Source organism: Aquarana catesbeiana, linkage group LG11, assembly GCF_042186555.1.
Source record: "Aquarana catesbeiana isolate 2022-GZ linkage group LG11, ASM4218655v1, whole genome shotgun sequence".
Classification (NCBI taxonomy): Eukaryota; Metazoa; Chordata; class Amphibia; order Anura; family Ranidae; genus Aquarana; species Aquarana catesbeiana.
In genome coordinates this window covers 122,809,587-122,825,176 of record NC_133334.1, presented here as the reverse complement: position 1 = coordinate 122,825,176, position 15,590 = coordinate 122,809,587, and positions in this window count along the sequence as shown.

Below are 15,590 nucleotides of genomic sequence, written 5' to 3'. Positions count from 1 at the left end.
ATCTTCTATCTTCTATCTTCTATCTTCTATCTATCTTCTATCTTCTATCTTCTATCTTCTATCTATCTTCTATCTTCTATCTTCTTTCTTCTTTCTTCTTTCTTCTTTCTTCTTTCTTCTATCGTCTATCGTCTATCGTCTATCGTCTATCTTCTATCTTCTTCTATCTTCTATCTTCTATCTATCTTCTATCTTCTATCTATCTTCTATCTTCTATCTTCTATCTATCTTCTATCTTCTATCTTCTATCTATCTTCTATCTTCTATCTTCTATCTTCTATCTTCTATCTATCTTCTATCTTCTATCTTCTATCTTCTATCTATCTTCTATCTTCTATCTTCTATCTATCTTCTATCTTCTATCTTCTATCTTCTATCTTCTATCTATCTTCTATCTTCTATCTTCTATCTTCTATCTTCTATCTTCTATCTTCTATCTATCTTCTATCTTCTATCTTCTATCTTCTATCTTCTATCTATCTTCTATCTTCTATCTTCTATCTTCTATATTCTATCTTCTATATATCTTCTATCTTCTATCTTCTATCTATCTTCTATCTATCTTCTATCTTCTATCTTCTATCTTCTATCTTCTATCTTCTTTCTTCTTTCTTCTTTCTTCTTTCTTCTTTCTTCTTTCGTCTATCGTCTATCGTCTATCGTCTATCTTCTATCTTCTATCTATCTTCTATCTTCTATCTTCTATCTTCTATCTATCTTCTATCTTCTATCTTCTATCTTCTATCTATCTTCTATCTTCTATCTTCTATCTATCTTCTATCTTCTATCTTCTATCTTCTATCTATCTTCTATCTTCTATCTTCTATCTTCTATCTTCTTTCTTCTTTCTTCTTTCTTCTTTCGTCTATCGTCTATCGTCTATCGTCTATCGTCTATCGTCTATCTTCTATCTTCTATCTTCTGTCTTCTATCTTCTATCTTCTATCTTCTATCTATCTTCTATCTTCTATCTTCTATCTTCTATCTTCTTTCTTCTTTCTTCTTTCTTCTTTCGTCTATCGTCTATCGTCTATCGTCTATCTATCTTCTATCTTCTATCTATCTTCTATCTTCTATCTATCTTCTATCTTCTATCTTCTATCTATCTTCTATCTTCTATCTTCTATCTTCTATCTATCTTCTATCTTCTATCTTCTATCTTCTATCTATCTTCTATCTTCTATCTTCTATCTTCTATCTATCTTCTATCTTCTATCTTCTATCTTCTATCTATCTTCTATCTTCTATCTTCTATCTTCTATCTATCTTCTATCTTCTATCTTCTATCTTCTATCTATCTTCTATCTTCTATCTTCTATCTTCTATCTTCTATCTATCTTCTATCTTCTATCTTCTATCTTCTATCTTCTATCTTCTATCTATCTTCTATCTTCTATCTTCTATCTTCTATCTTCTATCTTCTATCTTCTATCTTCTATCTATCTTCTATCTTCTATCTTCTATCTTCTATCTATCTTCTATCTTCTATCTTCTATCTTCTATCTTCTATCTATCTTCTATCTTCTATCTTCTATCTTCTATCTTCTATCTTCTATCTTCTATCTTCTATCTATCTTCTATCTTCTATCTTCTATCTTCTATCTATCTTCTATCTTCTATCTTCTATCTTCTATCTTCTATCTATCTTCTATCTTCTATCTTCTATCTTCTATCTATCTTCTATCTTCTATCTTCTATCTTCTATCTTCTATCTTCTATCTTCTTTCTTCTTTCTTCTTTCTTCTTTCTTCTTTCTTCTTTCGTCTATCGTCTATCGTCTATCGTCTATCTTCTATCTTCTATCTTCTATCTATCTTCTATCTTCTATCTTCTTTCTTCTTTCTTCTTTCTTCTTTCTTCTTTCTTCTTTCGTCTATCGTCTATCGTCTATCGTCTATCGTCTATCTTCTATCTTCTATCTTCTATCTTCTATCTATCTTCTATCTTCTATCTTCTATCTATCTTCTATCTTCTATCTATCTTCTATCTTCTATCTTCTATCTTCTATCTATCTTCTATCTTCTATCTTCTATCTTCTATCTTCTTTCGTCTATCGTCTATCGTCTATCGTCTATCGTCTATCGTCTATCTTCTATCTTCTATCTTCTATCTTCTATCTATCTTCTATCTTCTATCTTCTATCTTCTATCTATCTTCTATCTTCTTTCTTCTTTCTTCTTTCTTCTTTCTTCTTTCTTCTTTCTTCTATCGTCTATCGTCTATCGTCTATCGTCTATCTTCTATCTTCTTCTATCTTCTATCTTCTATCTATCTTCTATCTTCTATCTTCTATCTTCTATCTTCTTTCGTCTATCGTCTATCGTCTATCGTCTATCGTCTATCGTCTATCTTCTATCTTCTATCTTCTATCTTCTATCTATCTTCTATCTTCTATCTTCTATCTTCTATCTTCTATCTATCTTCTATCTTCTATCTTCTATCTATCTTCTATCTTCTATCTTCTATCTTCTATCTTCTATCTATCTTCTATCTTCTATCTTCTATCTATCTTCTATCTTCTATCTTCTATCTTCTATCTATCTTCTATCTTCTATCTTCTATCTTCTATCTATCTTCTATCCTCTATCTTCTATCTTCTATCTTCTCTCTATCTTCTATCTTCTATCTTCTATCTTCTATCTATCTTCTATCTTCTATCTTCTATCTATCTTCTATCTTCTATCTATCTTCTATCTTCTATCTTCTATCTTCTATCTTCTATCTTCTTTCTTCTTTCTTCTTTCTTCTTTCTTCTTTCTTCTTTCTTCTTTCGTCTATCGTCTATCGTCTATCGTCTATCGTCTATCTTCTATCTTCTATCTTCTATCTTCTATCTATCTTCTATCTTCTATCTTCTATCTTCTATCTATCTTCTATCTTCTATCTTCTATCTTCTATTTTCTATCTATCTTCTATCTTCTATCTTCTATCTTCTATCTATCTTCTATCTTCTATCTTCTATCTATCTTCTATCTTCTATCTTCTATCTTCTATCTATCTTCTATCTTCTATCTTCTATCTTCTATCTTCTATCTTCTTTCTTCTTTCTTCTTTCTTCTTTCGTCTATCGTCTATCGTCTATCGTCTATCGTCTATCGTCTATCTTCTATCTTCTATCTTCTATCTATCTTCTATCTTCTATCTTCTATCTTCTATCTATCTTCTATCTTCTATCTTCTATCTTCTATCTTCTATCTATCTTCTATCTTCTATCTTCTATCTTCTATCTTCTTTCTTCTTTCTTCTTTCTTCTTTCGTCTATCGTCTATCGTCTATCGTCTATCGTCTATCGTCTATCTTCTATCTTCTATCTTCTATCTATCTTCTATCTTCTATCTTCTATCTTCTATCTATCTTCTATCTTCTATCTTCTATCTTCTATCTTCTTTCTTCTTTCTTCTTTCTTCTTTCTTCTTTCTTCTTTCTTCTTTCGTCTATCGTCTATCGTCTATCGTCTATCGTCTATCTTCTATCTTCTTCTATCTTCTATCTATCTTCTATCTTCTATCTATCTTCTATCTTCTATCTTCTATCTATCTTCTATCTTCTATCTTCTATCTATCTTCTATCTTCTATCTATCTTCTATCTTCTATCTTCTATCTTCTATCTATCTTCTATCTTCTATCTTCTATCTTCTATCTTCTATCTATCTTCTATCTTCTATCTTCTATCTATCTTTTATCTTCTATCTTCTATCTTCTATCTATCTTCTATCTTCTATCTTCTATCTTCTATCTTCTATCTTCTATCTTCTATCTATCTTCTATCTTCTATCTATCTTCTATCTTCTATCTTCTATCTTCTATCTTCTATCTTCTATCTATCTTCTATCTTCTATCTTCTATCTTCTATCTATCTTCTATCTTCTATCTTCTATCTTCTATCTTCTATCTATCTTCTATCTTCTATCTTCTATCTTCTATCTATCTTCTATCTTCTATCTTCTATCTTCTATCTATCTTCTATCTTCTATCTTCTATCTTCTATCCTCTATCTATCTTCTATTTTCTATCTTCTATCTTCTATCTATCTTCTATCTTCTATCTTCTATCTTCTATCTTCTATCTTCTATCTTCTATCTATCTTCTATCTTCTATCTTCTATCTTCTATCTATCTTCTATCTTCTATCTTCTATCTTCTATCTATCTTCTATCTTCTATCTTCTATCTTCTATCTTCTATCTTCTATCTATCTTCTATCTTCTATCTTCTATCTTCTATCTATCTTCTATCTTCTATCTTCTATCTTCTATCTTCTATCTTCTTTCTTCTTTCTTCTTTCTTCTTTCTTCTTTCTTCTTTCGTCTATCGTCTATCGTCTATCTTCTATCTTCTATCTTCTATCTTCTATCTTCTATCTATCTTCTATCTTCTATCTTCTATCTTCTATCTTCTATCTATCTTCTATCTTCTATCTTCTATCTTCTATCTTCTATCTATCTTCTATCTTCTATCTTCTATCTTCTTTCTTCTTTCTTCTTTCTTCTTTCGTCTATCGTCTATCGTCTATCGTCTATCGTCTATCTTGTATCTTCTATCTTCTATCTATCTTCTATCTTCTATCTTCTATCTTCTATCTTCTATCTATCTTCTATCTTCTATCTTCTATCTTCTATCTTCTTTCTTCTTTCTTCTTTCTTCTTTCTTCTTTCTTCTTTCTTCTTTCGTCTATCGTCTATCGTCTATCGTCTATCTTCTATCTTCTTCTATCTTCTATCTATCTTCTATCTTCTATCTATCTTCTATCTTCTATCTTCTATCTATCTTCTATCTTCTATCTTCTATCTATCTTCTATCTTCTATCTTCTATCTTCTATCTTCTATCTATCTTCTATCTTCTATCTTCTATCTTCTATCTATATTCTATCTTCTATCTTCTATCTATCTTCTATCTTCTATCTTCTATCTTCTATCTTCTATCTTCTATCTATCTTCTATCTTCTATCTTCTATCTATCTTCTATCTTCTATCTTCTATCTTCTATCTTCTATCTATCTTCTATCTTCTATCTTCTATCTTCTATCTTCTATCTATCTTCTATCTTCTATCTTCTATCTTCTATCTTCTATCTATCTTCTATCTTCTATCTTCTATCTTCTATCTATCTTCTATCTTCTATCTTCTATCTTCTATCTTCTATCTATCTTCTATCTTCTATCTTCTATCTTCTATCTATCTTCTATCTTCTATCTTCTATCTTCTATCTTCTATCTTCTATCTATCTTCTATCTTCTATCTTCTATCTATCTTCTATCTTCTATCTTCTATCTTCTATCTATCTTCTATCTTCTATCTTCTATCTTCTATCTTCTATCTTCTATCTTCTATCTATCTTCTATCTTCTATCTTCTATCTTCTATCTATCTTCTATCTTCTATCTATCTTCTATCTTCTATCTTCTATCTTCTATCTTCTATCTATCTTCTATCTTCTATCTTCTATCTTCTATCTTCTATCTATCTTCTATCTTCTATCTTCTATCTTCTTTCGTCTATCGTCTATCGTCTATCGTCTATCGTCTATCTTCTATCTTCTATCTTCTATCTTCTATCTATCTTCTATCTTCTATCTTCTATCTTCTATCTATCTTCTATCTTCTATCTTCTTTCTTCTTTCTTCTTTCTTCTTTCTTCTTTCTTCTATCGTCTATCATCTATCGTCTATCGTCTATCTTCTATCTTCTTCTATCTTCTATCTTCTATCTATCTTCTATCTTCTATCTATCTTCTATCTTCTATCTTCTATCTATCTTCTATCTTCTATCTTCTATCTATCTTCTATCTTCTATCTTCTATCTTCTATCTTCTATCTTCTATCTATCTTCTATCTTCTATCTTCTATCTTCTATCTATCTTCTATCTTCTATCTATCTTCTATCTTCTATCTTCTATCTTCTATCTATCTTCTATCTTCTATCTTCTATCTTCTATCTTCTATCTTCTATCTTCTATCTATCTTCTATCTTCTATCTTCTATCTTCTATCTATCTTCTATCTTCTATCTTCTATCTTCTATCTTCTATCTTCTATCTATCTTCTATCTTCTATCTTCTATCTATCTTCTATCTATCTTCTATCTTCTATCTTCTATCTTCTATCTTCTTTCTTCTTTCTTCTTTCTTCTTTCTTCTTTCTTCTTTCGTCTATCGTCTATCGTCTATCGTCTATCTTCTATCTTCTATCTATCTTCTATCTTCTATCTTCTATCTTCTATCTATCTTCTATCTTCTATCTTCTATCTTCTATCTTCTATCTATCTTCTATCTTCTATCTTCTATCTATCTTCTATCTTCTATCTTCTATCTATCTTCTATCTTCTATCCTCTATCTTCTATCTTCTATCTATCGTCTATCTTCTATCTTCTATCTTCTGTCTTCTATCTTCTATCTTCTATCTTCTATCTTCTATCTATCTTCTATCTTCTATCTTCTATCTTCTATCTTCTTTCTTCTTTCTTCTTTCTTCTTTCTTCTTTCTTCTTTCTTCTTTCGTCTATCGTCTATCGTCTATCGTCTATCTATCTTCTATCTTCTATCTATCTTCTATCTTCTATCTTCTATCTATCTTCTATCTTCTATCTTCTATCTATCTTCTATCTTCTATCTTCTATCTTCTATCTATCTTCTATCTTCTATCTTCTATCTTCTATCTATCTTCTATCTTCTATCTTCTATCTTCTATCTATCTTCTATCTTCTATCTTCTATCTTCTATCTATCTTCTATCTTCTATCTTCTATCTTCTATCTATCTTCTATCTTCTATCTTCTATCTTCTATCTATCTTCTATCTTCTATCTTCTATCTTCTATCTTCTATCTATCTTCTATCTTCTATCTTCTATCTTCTATCTTCTATCTTCTATCTATCTTCTATCTTCTATCTTCTATCTTCTATCTTCTATCTTCTATCTTCTATCTTCTATCTATCTTCTATCTTCTATCTTCTATCTTCTATCTATCTTCTATCTTCTATCTTCTATCTTCTATCTTCTATCTATCTTCTATCTTCTATCTTCTATCTTCTATCTTCTATCTTCTATCTTCTATCTTCTATCTATCTTCTATCTTCTATCTTCTATCTTCTATCTATCTTCTATCTTCTATCTTCTATCTTCTATCTTCTATCTATCTTCTATCTTCTATCTTCTATCTTCTATCTATCTTCTATCTTCTATCTTCTATCTTCTATCTTCTATCTTCTATCTTCTTTCTTCTTTCTTCTTTCTTCTTTCTTCTTTCTTCTTTCGTCTATCGTCTATCGTCTATCGTCTATCTTCTATCTTCTATCTTCTATCTATCTTCTATCTTCTATCTTCTTTCTTCTTTCTTCTTTCTTCTTTCTTCTTTCTTCTTTCGTCTATCGTCTATCGTCTATCGTCTATCGTCTATCTTCTATCTTCTATCTTCTATCTTCTATCTATCTTCTATCTTCTATCTTCTATCTATCTTCTATCTTCTATCTATCTTCTATCTTCTATCTTCTATCTTCTATCTATCTTCTATCTTCTATCTTCTATCTTCTATCTTCTTTCGTCTATCGTCTATCGTCTATCGTCTATCGTCTATCGTCTATCTTCTATCTTCTATCTTCTATCTTCTATCTATCTTCTATCTTCTATCTTCTATCTTCTATCTATCTTCTATCTTCTTTCTTCTTTCTTCTTTCTTCTTTCTTCTTTCTTCTTTCTTCTATCGTCTATCGTCTATCGTCTATCGTCTATCTTCTATCTTCTTCTATCTTCTATCTTCTATCTATCTTCTATCTTCTATCTTCTATCTTCTATCTTCTTTCGTCTATCGTCTATCGTCTATCGTCTATCGTCTATCGTCTATCTTCTATCTTCTATCTTCTATCTTCTATCTATCTTCTATCTTCTATCTTCTATCTTCTATCTTCTATCTATCTTCTATCTTCTATCTTCTATCTATCTTCTATCTTCTATCTTCTATCTTCTATCTTCTATCTATCTTCTATCTTCTATCTTCTATCTATCTTCTATCTTCTATCTTCTATCTTCTATCTATCTTCTATCTTCTATCTTCTATCTTCTATCTATCTTCTATCCTCTATCTTCTATCTTCTATCTTCTCTCTATCTTCTATCTTCTATCTTCTATCTTCTATCTATCTTCTATCTTCTATCTTCTATCTATCTTCTATCTTCTATCTATCTTCTATCTTCTATCTTCTATCTTCTATCTTCTATCTTCTTTCTTCTTTCTTCTTTCTTCTTTCTTCTTTCTTCTTTCTTCTTTCGTCTATCGTCTATCGTCTATCGTCTATCGTCTATCTTCTATCTTCTATCTTCTATCTTCTATCTATCTTCTATCTTCTATCTTCTATCTTCTATCTATCTTCTATCTTCTATCTTCTATCTTCTATTTTCTATCTATCTTCTATCTTCTATCTTCTATCTTCTATCTATCTTCTATCTTCTATCTTCTATCTATCTTCTATCTTCTATCTTCTATCTTCTATCTATCTTCTATCTTCTATCTTCTATCTTCTATCTTCTATCTTCTTTCTTCTTTCTTCTTTCTTCTTTCGTCTATCGTCTATCGTCTATCGTCTATCGTCTATCGTCTATCTTCTATCTTCTATCTTCTATCTATCTTCTATCTTCTATCTTCTATCTTCTATCTATCTTCTATCTTCTATCTTCTATCTTCTATCTTCTATCTATCTTCTATCTTCTATCTTCTATCTTCTATCTTCTTTCTTCTTTCTTCTTTCTTCTTTCGTCTATCGTCTATCGTCTATCGTCTATCGTCTATCGTCTATCTTCTATCTTCTATCTTCTATCTATCTTCTATCTTCTATCTTCTATCTTCTATCTATCTTCTATCTTCTATCTTCTATCTTCTATCTTCTTTCTTCTTTCTTCTTTCTTCTTTCTTCTTTCTTCTTTCTTCTTTCGTCTATCGTCTATCGTCTATCGTCTATCGTCTATCTTCTATCTTCTTCTATCTTCTATCTATCTTCTATCTTCTATCTATCTTCTATCTTCTATCTTCTATCTATCTTCTATCTTCTATCTTCTATCTATCTTCTATCTTCTATCTATCTTCTATCTTCTATCTTCTATCTTCTATCTATCTTCTATCTTCTATCTTCTATCTTCTATCTTCTATCTATCTTCTATCTTCTATCTTCTATCTATCTTTTATCTTCTATCTTCTATCTTCTATCTATCTTCTATCTTCTATCTTCTATCTTCTATCTTCTATCTTCTATCTTCTATCTATCTTCTATCTTCTATCTATCTTCTATCTTCTATCTTCTATCTTCTATCTTCTATCTTCTATCTATCTTCTATCTTCTATCTTCTATCTTCTATCTATCTTCTATCTTCTATCTTCTATCTTCTATCTTCTATCTATCTTCTATCTTCTATCTTCTATCTTCTATCTATCTTCTATCTTCTATCTTCTATCTTCTATCTATCTTCTATCTTCTATCTTCTATCTTCTATCCTCTATCTATCTTCTATCTTCTATCTTCTATCTTCTATCTATCTTCTATCTTCTATCTTCTATCTTCTATCTTCTATCTTCTATCTTCTATCTATCTTCTATCTTCTATCTTCTATCTTCTATCTATCTTCTATCTTCTATCTTCTATCTTCTATCTATCTTCTATCTTCTATCTTCTATCTTCTATCTTCTATCTTCTATCTATCTTCTATCTTCTATCTTCTATCTTCTATCTATCTTCTATCTTCTATCTTCTATCTTCTATCTTCTATCTTCTTTCTTCTTTCTTCTTTCTTCTTTCTTCTTTCTTCTTTCGTCTATCGTCTATCGTCTATCTTCTATCTTCTATCTTCTATCTTCTATCTTCTATCTATCTTCTATCTTCTATCTTCTATCTTCTATCTATCTTCTATCTTCTATCTTCTATCTTCTATCTTCTATCTATCTTCTATCTTCTATCTTCTATCTTCTTTCTTCTTTCTTCTTTCTTCTTTCGTCTATCGTCTATCGTCTATCGTCTATCGTCTATCTTGTATCTTCTATCTTCTATCTATCTTCTATCTTCTATCTTCTATCTTCTATCTTCTATCTATCTTCTATCTTCTATCTTCTATCTTCTATCTTCTTTCTTCTTTCTTCTTTCTTCTTTCTTCTTTCTTCTTTCTTCTTTCGTCTATCGTCTATCGTCTATCGTCTATCTTCTATCTTCTTCTATCTTCTATCTATCTTCTATCTTCTATCTATCTTCTATCTTCTATCTTCTATCTATCTTCTATCTTCTATCTTCTATCTATCTTCTATCTTCTATCTTCTATCTTCTATCTTCTATCTATCTTCTATCTTCTATCTTCTATCTTCTATCTATATTCTATCTTCTATCTTCTATCTATCTTCTATCTTCTATCTTCTATCTTCTATCTTCTATCTTCTATCTATCTTCTATCTTCTATCTTCTATCTATCTTCTATCTTCTATCTTCTATCTTCTATCTTCTATCTATCTTCTATCTTCTATCTTCTATCTTCTATCTTCTATCTATCTTCTATCTTCTATCTTCTATCTTCTATCTTCTATCTATCTTCTATCTTCTATCTTCTATCTTCTATCTATCTTCTATCTTCTATCTTCTATCTTCTATCTTCTATCTATCTTCTATCTTCTATCTTCTATCTTCTATCTATCTTCTATCTTCTATCTTCTATCTTCTATCTTCTATCTTCTATCTATCTTCTATCTTCTATCTTCTATCTATCTTCTATCTTCTATCTTCTATCTTCTATCTATCTTCTATCTTCTATCTTCTATCTTCTATCTTCTATCTTCTATCTTCTATCTATCTTCTATCTTCTATCTTCTATCTTCTATCTATCTTCTATCTTCTATCTATCTTCTATCTTCTATCTTCTATCTTCTATCTTCTATCTATCTTCTATCTTCTATCTTCTATCTTCTATCTTCTATCTATCTTCTATCTTCTATCTTCTATCTTCTTTCGTCTATCGTCTATCGTCTATCGTCTATCGTCTATCTTCTATCTTCTATCTTCTATCTTCTATCTATCTTCTATCTTCTATCTTCTATCTTCTATCTATCTTCTATCTTCTATCTTCTTTCTTCTTTCTTCTTTCTTCTTTCTTCTTTCTTCTATCGTCTATCATCTATCGTCTATCGTCTATCTTCTATCTTCTTCTATCTTCTATCTTCTATCTATCTTCTATCTTCTATCTATCTTCTATCTTCTATCTTCTATCTATCTTCTATCTTCTATCTTCTATCTATCTTCTATCTTCTATCTTCTATCTTCTATCTTCTATCTTCTATCTATCTTCTATCTTCTATCTTCTATCTTCTATCTATCTTCTATCTTCTATCTATCTTCTATCTTCTATCTTCTATCTTCTATCTATCTTCTATCTTCTATCTTCTATCTTCTATCTTCTATCTTCTATCTTCTATCTATCTTCTATCTTCTATCTTCTATCTTCTATCTATCTTCTATCTTCTATCTTCTATCTTCTATCTTCTATCTTCTATCTATCTTCTATCTTCTATCTTCTATCTATCTTCTATCTATCTTCTATCTTCTATCTTCTATCTTCTATCTTCTTTCTTCTTTCTTCTTTCTTCTTTCTTCTTTCTTCTTTCGTCTATCGTCTATCGTCTATCGTCTATCTTCTATCTTCTATCTATCTTCTATCTTCTATCTTCTATCTTCTATCTATCTTCTATCTTCTATCTTCTATCTTCTATCTTCTATCTATCTTCTATCTTCTATCTTCTATCTATCTTCTATCTTCTATCTTCTATCTATCTTCTATCTTCTATCCTCTATCTTCTATCTTCTATCTATCGTCTATCTTCTATCTTCTATCTTCTGTCTTCTATCTTCTATCTTCTATCTTCTATCTTCTATCTATCTTCTATCTTCTATCTTCTATCTTCTATCTTCTTTCTTCTTTCTTCTTTCTTCTTTCTTCTTTCTTCTTTCTTCTTTCGTCTATCGTCTATCGTCTATCGTCTATCTATCTTCTATCTTCTATCTATCTTCTATCTTCTATCTTCTATCTATCTTCTATCTTCTATCTTCTATCTATCTTCTATCTTCTATCTTCTATCTTCTATCTTCTATCTATCTTCTATCTTCTATCTTCTATCTTCTATCTATCTTCTATCTTCTATCTTCTATCTTCTATCTTCTATCTATCTTCTATCTTCTATCTTCTATCTTCTATCTATCTTCTATCTTCTATCTTCTATCTTCTATCTATCTTCTATCTTCTATCTTCTATCTATCTTCTATCTTCTATCTTCTATCTTCTATCTTCTATCTATCTTCTATCTTCTATCTTCTATCTATCTTCTATCTTCTATCTTCTATCTTCTATCTATCTTCTATCTTCTATCTTCTATCTTCTATCTTCTATCTATCTTCTATCTTCTATCTTCTATCTTCTATCTATCTTCTATCTTCTATCTTCTATCTATCTTCTATCTTCTATCTTCTATCTTCTATCTATCTTCTATCTTCTATCTTCTATCTTCTATCTTCTATCTTCTTTCTTCTTTCTTCTTTCTTCTTTCGTCTATCGTCTATCGTCTATCGTCTATCGTCTATCGTCTATCTTCTATCTTCTATCTTCTGTCTTCTATCTTCTATCTTCTATCTTCTATCTTCTATCTATCTTCTATCTTCTATCTTCTATCTTCTATCTTCTTTCTTCTTTCTTCTTTCTTCTTTCTTCTTTCTTCTTTCGTCTATCGTCTATCGTCTATCGTCTATCTATCTTCTATCTTCTATCTATCTTCTATCTTCTATCTTCTATCTATCTTCTATCTTCTATCTTCTATCTATCTTCTATCTTCTATCTTCTATCATCTATCTATCTTCTATCTTCTATCTTCTATCTTCTATCTTCTATCTTCTATCTATCTTCTATCTTCTATCTTCTATCTATCTTCTATCTTCTATCTTCTATCTATCTTCTATCTTCTATCTTCTATCTATCTTCTATCTTCTATCTTCTATCTTCTATCTTCTATCTTCTATCTTCTATCTATCTTCTATCTTCTATCTTCTATCTTCTATCTATCTTCTATCTTCTATCTTCTATCTTCTATCTATCTTCTATCTTCTATCTTCTATCTTCTATCTATCTTCTATCTTCTATCTTCTATCTTCTATCTTCTATCTATCTTCTATCTTCTATCTTCTATCTATCTTCTATCTTCTATCTTCTATCTATCTTCTATCTTCTATCTTCTATCTTCTATCTTCTATCTATCTTCTATCTTCTATCTTCTATCTTCTATCTTCTATCTTCTTTCTTCTTTCTTCTTTCTTCTTTCGTCTATCGTCTATCGTCTATCGTCTATCGTCTATCTTCTATCTTCTGTCTTCTGTCTTCTATCTTCTATCTTCTATCTTCTATCTTCTATCTATCTTCTATCTTCTATCTTCTATCTTCTATCTTCTTTCTTCTTTCTTCTTTCTTCTTTCTTCTTTCTTCTTTCTTCTTTCGTCTATCGTCTATCGTCTATCGTCTATCTATCTTCTATCTTCTATCTATCTTCTATCTTCTATCTTCTATCTATCTTCTATCTTCTATCTTCTATCTATCTTCTATCTTCTATCTTCTATCTTCTATCTTCTATCTATCTTCTATCTTCTATCTTCTATCTTCTATCTATCTTCTATCTTCTATCTTCTATCTTCTATCTATCTTCTATCTTCTATCTTCTATCTTCTATCTATCTTCTATCTTCTATCTTCTATCTTCTATCTATCTTCTATCTTCTATCTTCTATCTTCTATCTTCTATCTATCTTCTATCTTCTATCTTCTATCTTCTATCTTCTATCTATCTTCTATCTTCTATCTTCTATCTTCTATCTATCTTCTATCTTCTATCTTCTATCTTCTATCTATCTTCTATCTTCTATCTTCTATCTTCTATCTTCTATCTATCTTCTATCTTCTATCTTCTATCTTCTATCTATCTTCTATCTTCTATCTTCTATCTATCTTCTATCTTCTATCTTCTATCTTCTATCTATCTTCTATCTTCTATCTTCTATCTTCTATCTTCTATCTTCTATCTTCTATCTTCTGTCTTCTATCTTCTATCTTCTATCTTCTATCTTCTATCTATCTTCTATCTTCTATCTTCTATCTTCTATCTTCTTTCTTCTTTCTTCTTTCTTCTTTCTTCTTTCTTCTTTCGTCTATCGTCTATCGTCTATCTATCTTCTATCTTCTATCTATCTTCTATCTTCTATCTTCTATCTATCTTCTATCTTCTATCTTCTATCTATCTTCTATCTTCTATCTTCTATCTTCTATCTATCTTCTATCTTCTATCTTCTATCTTCTATCTTCTATCTTCTATCTATCTTCTATCTTCTATCTTCTATCTTCTATCTATCTTCTATCTTCTATCTTCTATCTTCTATCTATCTTCTATCTTCTATCTTCTATCTTCTATCTATCTTCTATCTTCTATCTTCTATCTTCTATCTTCTATCTATCTTCTATCTTCTATCTTCTATCTTCTATCTTCTATCTTCTATCTTCTATCTATCTTCTATCTTCTATCTTCTATCTTCTATCTATCTTCTATCTTCTATCTTCTATCTTCTATCTTCTATCTATCTTCTATCTTCTATCTTCTATCTTCTATCTATCTTCTATCTTCTATCTTCTATCTTCTATCTTCTATCTATCTTCTATCTTCTATCTTCTATCTTCTATCTTCTATCTTCTATCTATCTTCTATCTTCTATCTTCTATCTTCTATCTATCTTCTATCTTCTATCTTCTATCTTCTATCTATCTTCTATCTTCTATCTTCTATCTTCTATCTATCTTCTATCTTCTATCTTCTATCTTCTATCTTCTATCTTCTATCTTCTTTCTTCTTTCTTCTTTCTTCTTTCTTCTTTCGTCTATCGTCTATCGTCTATCGTCTATCGTCTATCTTCTATCTTCTATCTTCTATCTATCTTCTATCTTCTATCTTCTTTCTTCTTTCTTCTTTCTTCTTTCTTCTTTCTTCTTTCGTCTATCGTCTATCGTCTATCGTCTATCTTCTATCTTCTATCTTCTATCTTCTATCTATCTTCTATCTTCTATCTTCTATCTATCTTCTATCTTCTATCTTCTATCTTCTATCTTCTATCTTCTATCTATCTTCTATCTTCTATCTTCTATCTATCTTCTATCTTCTATCTTCTATCTTCTATCTTCTATCTATCTTCTATCTTCTATCTTCTATCTTCTATCTATCTTCTATCTTCTATCTTCTTTCTTCTTTCTTCTTTCTTCTTTCTTCTTTCTTCTATCGTCTATCGTCTATCGTCTATCGTCTATCTTCTATCTTCTTCTATCTTCTATCTTCTATCTATCTTCTATCTTCTATCTATCTTCTATCTTCTATCTTCTATCTATCTTCTATCTTCTATCTTCTATCTATCTTCTATCTTCTATCTTCTATCTTCTATCTTCTATCTATCTTCTATCTTCTATCTTCTATCTTCTATCTATCTTCTATCTTCTATCTATCTTCTATCTTCTATCTTCTATCTTCTATCTTCTATCTATCTTCTATCTTCTATCTTCTA